Raw genomic sequence first — 10360 nt, 5'->3', positions numbered from 1 at the left:
AAATATTTATTTATTTATTATGTATACAATAGTCTGTCTGTGTGGATGCCTGCGGCCAGAAGAGGGCACCAGACCTCATTACAGAAGGTTGTGAGCCACCATGTGGTTGCTGGAAATTGAACTCAGGACCTTTGGAAGAACAGGCAATGCTCTTAACCACTGAGCCATCTCTCCCGCCCCCTTGTTTTGTTTTTCAAGACTGAGTTTCTCTGTGACTTTGGGGCCTGTCCCAGAACTAGCTCTTGTAGACCAGTCTGGCCTCATACTCATAGAAATCCGCCTGCCTCTTCCTCCCGAGTGCACCACCACCCAGCTAAGGTCTTTTATTGTGTAGTGATATTTAACTTTTTTTTTTACATGAATTTAGATGATGATGTGGCCTCTGTCCTTAAGTCTATTTCTGTGCCCAATTACACTTTCTGATTTGTGTGTGTTGAGCCAACTTTGCAACCCTGCAATGACAATAACTTGACAAATCCTTTTGGTTTATTGCTTAGAATTTATTACTGTTTAAGTTCCTTAAAAGCAGGTGATTGGAAGATGTGGCTGTGTATCCATGGCTTCTGAGGTTTCTTTTGGGGGTATGCCTTTCCTGCATCCAGGCAACTGAGCCACATCCTGCCGGACTTATTCGTCCATGCTTGGAGGGAAGCATGAGGATTAAGAAGTGGTAGGTAGAAAAATAAAGATATAAAAGAAAGACAGAGACTCAAAATCCATCCTGCATTCATTTCTCTTAGGCTTATATACCCTAGTCCAAACAGGAGGGGGAAGACAAAAGACTGCTTTACCATGATTCAAGAAACAACAATACAAGGAACAAAGTAATAACCTGCTCAGTACCCAAAGCATCAAGTAACCACACCCTAGGCCAAAAACACTGTTAGTAGCCACACCCTGGGTCAAACCTTCTGTCCTAACCTTGAAGGAACAAGAAGTGGCCTGAACTCTCTGACCTTTGGTCAAGGTGGGACGGATCCCGTCTGTGGGCTCCCACAGCAGATTAGGGTTGATTGCTTCAGTCTGAAGGATTGGTGAAAACATGGTTTCTACATGGCACTATCAATTTCAGATAGCACATATTAAATATAAAATTCATCCAGACAACTATAAGCTTTTTAATTCCTTCATCACTTTGGCCTCGTTGGAATTGTTTATTGTTGGTGTTGACAAAACCACTGTGTGCCTCATATTTTGTAGTTAGATCTTAGAGAAAAAGGAATGACAGCATCATTACATATGGTAGAAACCAGAGTTTAACTCACTTCATGTTGGCCCAGCATCTGTTCAGAGTTAATGACCTCTGCTCACTGCTGCTAGTGACCTAACTGGAATTTCTGGGTGCTTTAATAAGGCTTCCGTAAATTGAGAAAATAACTACTTTGATGACGAAATCTTATGATCCTATTTCACAAGTGTCTTTGAGGCAGGAGTTTAAAAGAATTACTATCTTCTCACTCATTCTTTGTGACCAGCTGAAAGGATCCTTCCAATGTCGGTGATGTTCATATCACCTCAGGCTTCAGGGTAAAGTTCAGACTACTTAACTTTATTGTCATGGTTTGTGTTTTCTCTCCAGACTCCTTTCGACTCAACATCACACACACACAGACCACACCATCCCCCACCCCCCACACACACAGTGACAGAGCATATTTCAGGCCATCTCCATGAACCACTATGCAACTTCATTCCGAGCTTTCAAACTCACTGTGTTGGGTACTTTTTTCCCTCCTCTCCTATTTTTGCTTCATCCATCATCCTACCTCTTCCCCAAATACTCTTGCTTTGCGCTCCCTATCTTATTTCATTCTTCTCTTGTAAATTTTGTTTGGAACTGTTTGGAAAGGATTAGGATGTGTGTCAGTGGGGTGGGCTAACACCCTTCCCAGATAGCTTTCTTTGCCTCCTTCTCATAGCTGCTGCCTCATGCCTGCCACACTTGCCACCATGATGGTCATGGACTCATCCTCTGAAACTGTAAGCCCTAAATAAACACTTCTCTATAAGTTGCCCTGGTTATGGTGTCTTCACAGAAATAACTAGGAAAAGTAGCCACTATAGACTATCTTCAGCTCTTAGGTCTGTGCAGCCTGAAGAGGAAATGCTGAAGCTGCAAGTGGTAGCACACACTTGTGATCCCAACTACTCAGAACGCTAGGGCAGTTTGATTGCAAGTTAAAGGCAACCTGAGCTACACAGTGAAACCTATCTTGAAATCGAAACAAGACTAATAAAAAGGGAGTCGATGTGTAAGGTAGAGGGGGAACACTTGACTAGTATCCTCAGAACTCAAAAGTTAGTACAAAGTTTTTGAATAATTGGACTACAGGACAAAGAGCTACTGGGCTTTTTATGAAATTAAAATGTTTACATCAGAACCAGGTGCCTGTTCTTACCAGACATCCATAATTCTTAGCTGCTGCCGCCAGTTAACACCCATTTTTCTATCAAATGAAGAGCTCCTTTACCAAGACTTTGCCACCCCATCTATGAGGTTCTTTTTCTGCCACTAGGGTTCACTACCATACACACAGGTCATTAACTGTAAGACTTCATAATTTGTTACACAATCAATGTTGGATAATTGGGTACTCTCAGTACCCAGCATACCTTTTATAATCCATCATCTGATAGATGTGTGTTGATAATTACGATAGCACTCATGGTACCTGCAGCAGCTCATCAGGATCCCCCCTCCTGATTCGAGTGACCAGAGTGCAGAGGAACAGGAGTAGGGATCTGGGCAACTCTACCCCTCTGCGTTGTTCACCTCTTTCAGAGACTTCACTCTTCACCACTTTTTCTGTCCTCAGAACACCCTACTCTTACCTACTAGGTAGGAATCATGAAGTATGAAATAGAAAATTGTTTTTTGAGACCTTTGAAACAGTTGAGTCTAGGATAGAAACATTGGGTTTTGCTATTGGAAATAGCTTCTAAAGACTGCCTGCAATTCTTTTTTTTACTTAAATTGTAGGGTTCTAGTCATAAAGAACTGACTGAAGCTGGTTACTGAGTATTGCTTTTTCTGTCTGATATTAAGACATGCTTTCACCACCATGAAATTGCTTATTTAAAGTATGTGTGTGCGCACATTGTGTGTGTGTTCATGCACCACAGTGGATGGATGGAGGTCAGAGGACAAGTTTGGGGGAGTTGGCTCTCTCCTTCCCTTCTGTTTTGAGGCAGGATCTCTCTTGTCTCTGTTGCTGTGCTAGCTGAGTTGTAACCTTCTGCCTGATTCTCCTGTCTCTACTTCCCATTTCTCAGGAGGTGAGTGGGGGGTTACTGCTGGGTGCCACTGCATCCATCCAGTTTTTAGGTGAATTCCAGTGGTTGGGCTCAGGTTGTCAGGATGTGCAGTTCTTATTGTTGAGCCATCTCTGGGGCTCCTAAGTATTTTAGAAACACTCTCTCTCTCTCTCTCTCTCTCTCTCTCTCTCTCTCTGTGTGTGTGTGTGTGTGTGTGTGTGTGTGTGTGTGTGTGTGTGTGTGTGTAGGAGGGCTCTCCTATGTGCTCACATAGAGACCAAAGGTGGGTTATGTCTATCACTTCTGCTTTTTTCTGGTGGGGAGGATAGGCATCCTCTTACCTCTGACATCAGCAGTGCTGGGTTACAGGCCCTAATGAGACCTCACCCAGTTTATTATGTGACTTCTAGGATCTAAGCTTAGGTAGGCCTCCATGGCTGTGTGGCACGTACTTTCGACCACTGGGCAATCTCTCAAGCCCCAACAATCTGGTCTTGAGGGAGAAATATGGTCAGGGTTATAAGATTTGGTCTTTTCAACCTTAGACTCTCTTATGACTATTAAGTTTTCTCAATTATGAGAGTTATGAGAGCGATATCTAACTGAAGAAATTTTTTAAAATATGAGACAGCGACTCATGTAGCCTAGTGATGCTTTTCCTCATTATATAATAGAGAGGGATGGCCTTGCAACTAGTTTTTCTGCAAGATAAACTTATGATTATGAGAATTCATTTCTGAATGGCATCAACTAATGAACAGATTAATTTCTAGGTGAAATAGATGAAAAAATTGGTGGTACTGTGCATAATGGAGAACTTGGATGTTTCACCCATCCCTGGATAATTATATGGTCACATTAAGGCTTATTAAATCGATCCTGTTTGCAATTTTGTGTCACACTGAAACCATCACTTGTGACTAGTCACCACAATGGTAACAGTATTTCCATTATTATTTTCTGCCTGCTGCTTCCTTTACATCATCTTATTTGATGCTCACAATGACCCCCCCCCCAGCATAAATGATCTCGTCCCTTTTCCAGATGAGGAAACTGCTGGTAAGCCAAGTGAAGCCCTTTAGCCAAGATTTCATCAACTCAGTTGGAATTTCACACTCTTTTGACCTGTGTGTGCTATAAACCAGTATATTGTTTTAAATTAAGTCACAGCTGGACATACATTAGTTATTACCTTTATAATGGACACTATTTCTACTTCTGGAACTTTGCTACTGTCTGACAACCACAAAGGCAGCATTATGTTTAAAAATAAAGCTTGGGGCTTAGATAAATGTCTCAGTGGTTAAGAGCCCTGGCTGCTCTTCCCAAGGATCCACATTCAATTCCCAGCACTCATGTGGAGGCTTACAACCATCTGTAACTCTATTTCCAGGGGACTTTTGTTCTCTGTGGGCACTCAACACAAAGGTGGTGCACAAAGAGGCAAAAAACACCTACATACATAAATGTCCAAAAGTAATATAAAACTAAAGGTCGCCGGGCGTTGGTGGCGCACGCCTTTAATCCCAGCACTCGGGAGGCAGAGGCAGGTGGATCTCTGTGAGTTCGAGGCCAGCCTGGTCTACAAGAGCTAGTGCCAGGACAGGCTCCAAAGCTACAGAGAAACCCTGTCTCGAAAAACTAAAAAAAAAAAAAATAATAATAGTCATCTATAATAGCCAACTTATAGTCATGCAGGAGGCAGCTGATGCTGAATAACCTCCCAGAGTGGCTCTGATGCTCACACAAGTCTGAAAACCACTGCCATCTCTCTGCAGGGGAAGGTTTCCTTTTAGGAATGGTAATTCTCAAGACTGCATGTTTACTTGGAGCTTCACAGAAGGCTTGGGAATGGCTTCATTATAATTCATAATTCTGAACCATTCTGTCTGCACTACAACTGTAAGTCAGCAAAGCTGTAGCATGACTTACTGTCATGGAATGAACTGTCACCTAATTTTCATTTTTATGTTGGAAAATTGTGTATTAATAATAATAGCTCACACTTGTTTTTAGTCATTTTCACTTGGCATTGAAAAAAATGATGGTGGCTTTTCCAGTAACCACTATTAATAAATCTGGAGCAGGTGAACAACAGCTGTTAATATTCCAAATAAAGAATCACAAAATCCCAAGATTAAAGTCAGAATGTCCAGCCATATGCTACTTGAATTTTTTACAGCCTCTTTACCAAGTGGCTAAATATTCTATTCCTGTTAAATAGCCATTCATTCCTTGGGTACAATTTCTTCTATTTAACTTACAAAATCCCTCTTTGGTCAACGAGATGGCTCAGTGGATAATAGCACTTGTCACCAAACTTGACAACCCCAGTCTGAATCCCAGAACCCATGATAGAAGTAGAGAAGAAACTCCTGCAAGTTGCACCACGTGCATGCATACATACACACTCACAAGCACACAAACAAAAAATACATGTAATTTTTTTAAAAAGAAAGCTCACCCTTGTAGAAAGGTGAAAGGAATTTCTCTGGTCTTCCATGTCTTAGTCCTTTTCCCAACCTTATCTGAACTTCTCAAAACCAAAACCTTTCAGTTGCTGTTTCTGCTTGTTGACAGGACGCCTCACTATCTGATGCAGTGAAAGAAAGCTTCTGTGCCATTAAATTAAGGATTCTTATATTTTATTCATGAGCTTTTTTAATCCCAAATAAAGATATCATGGCCCATTTAAATATTGTAGGGGCAGAATGGCAGAAAAAGGAAGGTGATCATGATTTTGAACTATGTAATTTTGTTAAGTGCTTAACTGTACTAAGATCAGTAGTGTGATATGTTGAGTTTAGTAACCATATTTAAATTAAAGAGGTTGTTTTGCCTTCTCTGTGAGTTATTCGGAATCTTCTACCCCTCTGGAATGGTTAATAGTTCTTTCTAAATGAAAAACATACCATATGACAGGTTCCACTTGAAAATACGTTTCCCCACTACCTAAGAGCTTCCCTGTAAACATTCATCTCACAGACTAAAACTTAACCGGTGACTCAGGATGATGGCTAAGACATCAGGAGCTAGTGTTGAGACATCTTCTACCAATGTGAGCTTTCAAACCTCTGGATCCAGTTATATTAAAATGTAGGCAACAACTTCACAAACAAATTGGGTTAATATAAGAGACATTTTCTCGGTAAGTTTTTCTTGACATAGATAATTTTGCATTTAACATCTAACATCAGGAAATAGGAAAACCTATTTCAACATTTGTTATTAATGTGATCATTCAGGTAGACCAGCCAGGGTGATATATAATATTCTAATCACAGAAAGAAACAGTATTATATCCTGACATAAAAGATAATTGGCATTTCCATTATAAGTTATTGTTAAGTTTGGTTATAAATGTAGGAGACAGTCCCTTTGATGCGTAATTTTTCCTGGGGTAGAATGAAGGTTCAGCATTCAACTCTATTATGAAGTTTCCAGAATTTTGCTTAGTCATGGGTATTCTTTTCCAAATGTATGCATCATCTCTCAGTCTTCTCTCTCTCTCCCTTCTCATGAACAGTCTATCAAGGTATTTTACCACACCTCCTTCACTCCTGGTTCTAATTAGTCTACTGCAGTAATGACATCTTCAGCAGTCAAATTAACTCTTCAGAGTTCAAAAAAGTGGAAAAAAGGAAATATGTGAGTCATTTGAGTATGCTTTATAAAAGAAGACCGAATTATTATATTCATTCTCTGACAACCAACATGGAGGAATGTCTATCTATCTATCTATCTATCTATCTATCTATCTATCTATCTATCATCTATCTATTGAATCTACCTATTTATATGCTTTAAATGTATACGCTTTATTAATAAGAAGCTGGATAGTTGACGTTTGAACTGCAGTAGTGTCTGTCTTAAAATATGATAATTGTAATATGGAGAAATACATATCTAGTATCATTATGCTTTCTACGGTTTATCCCGTGGTAACTGCAGATAAAGTATACCAACAGTATTTTGTAATTCAAAGGCAGGAAAACAATTATTAAAAATGAGCAACTCACCGCAACCTGTGAGTGCTGTGTTTAGAGAGAATCCTGTCTGAGCACTGGAGGAATTCTAACTATCTGCTTCTGCTCATTAATTGTGGGAGCTCAGCAACCTGCCAGGCATTGTATGGCTGCCAGTCTACTTGCGGAATTCTAAATTAGTCCTCAATAAGCCACAGCCAACTTATTGTTAAGCATTATAAGTACATGCCTAGGCTTATGACACATTTAACAGGCCACAGAATGTCATTCTTCTTAGCAAGTAAGAAGGAAATAAAATGAATGAATATAAAATAACAAATCTGCCTATATTATGTGCATCTTTGTGCTAACACAGTCATGAAATATAATGGCTTGGGGTTTTTGGTTTAAGGAAGAGGAGCCTCCAAATCCGAGGGTAGCCTGTGATAAACTCTAGGTAGTAGAACTCATGGAGTGCCTTTGTGGTGGTTTGACTAGGGATGGTTCTCAAAGGCTCATATACTTCAATGCTTAGTCCCTAGCTGGTGGTACTATTTATGAAGGATTAGGAGGTGTGGCCTTGTTGGAGGAAGTGTGTACTTGCCTACCTGCTTCTATGCTTCCTGCCATGATGGTCAGCCTTGAAATCATATACACACAAACAACAAGCACAGGCTTATTAGCAGGTTGTATTCATGTATTTGTGTATGTATTTCAGGCACACACACACGTAAGCACACACACACACATAGCAATAATCATCAAAGAAAAAGAAGCTACCAATTTGAGAATGAGGTAAGGGACAAGGTAGGGGTTGAAGAAGGGAACATAGAAGAGGCTGGAAAGAAGAAAGGGAAACTGATGTAACTGCATTTAAATATAAAATACTAGTTCATAGCAGCATTATTTGTCATATACAGAACCTGGAAACAACTTAAATGCCCCTTGACAGAAGAATGGATAAGGAAAATGTGCTACATTTACACAATGGAGAACTACACAGCAGAGAAAAATAATGATATCTTGAAATTTGAGGGCAAATGGATGGAGCTAAAAAACATGATATTGAGTGAAGTTACCCAGACCCAGAAAGACAGTTATCATATTACTCATAAGTGGTTTTTAAACATAAAGTAAAAAAAAAAAAAAACAGTCTACAAATCACAATCCCAGAGAACCTAAACAACAATGAGGACACTAATACATGGATCTAATCTACATGGGAAGTAGAAAAAGACAAGATCTCCTGAGTAAATTTGGAGCATGGGGACCATAGGAGCGGGTTGAAGGGGGCAGAGAATGTATAGCTCAACAAAATCAATTTAAAAAAAAAAAAGAAAAGAAAAAATAATAAAATACTAGCATTTAAAAAAATGGGTAGTAGCTCTACATAGGCACTTTTCAAAAGACATAGAAGTAACCAACATATACATGAAAAAATATGGAACATCATTATCAGAGAAATGCAAATCAAAACCAAATGGAGTATTACCTCATTCTAATCAGTATTACCAAACAGATCAAAGAGGGCCTGACAAAATGGCTTAGTGGGTGAAGAAGCTTGATGACCTGTGTTCAGTCCCTGGGCCCCAGATGTTAGAAAGAGAGAACCAACTCTGTGGCCATCACACATGTACTGTGGCTGTGGGTGCACACACACATGCAAATAAATAAATGCAAAATTTCTCCAAAAAGATCAAAGAAGGCCTCAGAGTGACGGTGGATGTCTATGTTACCACTAAGGATGCCAAAGCAGGGGATTTTACAGGGCTCTCAATCAAGAATATAGCAAAAAGAGAACCGCTATCCACTGTTGGTGAAAAAATAGTAAAGCCAGTATGGAAAACAGTATGGGGGTTCTTTTTTATTTTATTTATTTATTTATTTATTTATTTATTTATTTATTGGTTTTTCGAGACAGGGTTTCTCTGTGGCTTTGGAGCCTGTCCTGGAACTAGCTCTGTAGACCATGCTGGTCTCAAACTCACAGGGATCTGCCTGCCTCTGCCTCTGCCTCTGCCTCCCGAGTGCTGGAATTAAAGGCGTGCGCCACCATCGCCTGGCAGGGGTTCTTTTTTAAAAAATTAAAAATGGAAATGGACTATGATACGACAGAGCAATACCACTACTGGGTATTTGTTCAAAGAAAATTAAGTCAGTATGTCAAAGAGACATTATTCACAGTAACCAAGAACTAGAGACAGCTGAAGTATTCATCAATCAATGAATGGACAATGTGTGGTATATACACACAACGTATAGCTATAAAGACAATGACACTATGCCATTTGCAGTTCCATGAACAGAACTAGAAATCATTATGTTACACGAAATAAGTCAGATGAGAATCACAGGATCTTACTTGTGTGAAATCTGAAGCGCCTGAGCTCACAGAAGTTGAGAGCAGAATGATGATCATGAGAGGCCGGTAAGAGTGGAGAGGAAAACCACTTATGGTACCTTACAAAGGCTGGCATGGGAAAGAACACAAACACTGAACAATGGCTCAAGTTTCCTGTGTGAAGCTCAAGTTCAACTAGTGTGCTGCTGTACTTGGTGTGTTCTGTGGCTGCTCTTTGAGTTCATCTTTTAAACTAGGCCCCTACAGTATCATGAACATTCCTATACTGCAGCACTACCAATGGAAACTTGTGTCCACTAAAGCAGTAAGGGCTTAGAGTACAAGCTAGTTAGTGTACCGTGACTCCTTCCACCTTCTCAGCCACTCTTACAGTGTTTACATTCTAATATTTACAAAGCACTTGGTCTAGAATATGCCAGGAGATTTTGACTATCATTTAATTCCCCAATGTGATGTTTCCTCTTCATGTTTGTAAGTTATTTACTGTACTTCATATGTCTTCAATTTGTTTTGCTTTTATTTTTCATAGAATTTGATGGAACGGTTAAGAACTTCAAGTGAAATGAATAAAGTGAAGCATTCCCATTACAGTTTACTTCTGCAAGACACAGAGCTGTGCTGACTTCTCTACCTGAAAGACAGATGGCTGGTTTCATTGGAGGGGACTTTAGAAATAGCTTTTGAGAGTTAAACCTGGAGTCCTAGTGGGCAATAGACATTAAAAAATGCCAAGAGAATTGACTACAGTTCATTTGAATGAAAGAGATTAGCTTAACTA

The sequence above is a fragment of the Alexandromys fortis genome, unplaced genomic scaffold, assembly GCF_014885135.2.
Source record: "Alexandromys fortis isolate MF-2015 unplaced genomic scaffold, M_Fortis_MF-2015_v1.1 scaffold_6, whole genome shotgun sequence".
Lineage (NCBI taxonomy): Eukaryota > Metazoa > Chordata > Mammalia > Rodentia > Cricetidae > Alexandromys > Alexandromys fortis.
The sequence above is the reverse complement of the archived record's forward strand: the minus strand, read 5'-3'. Positions refer to the sequence as shown.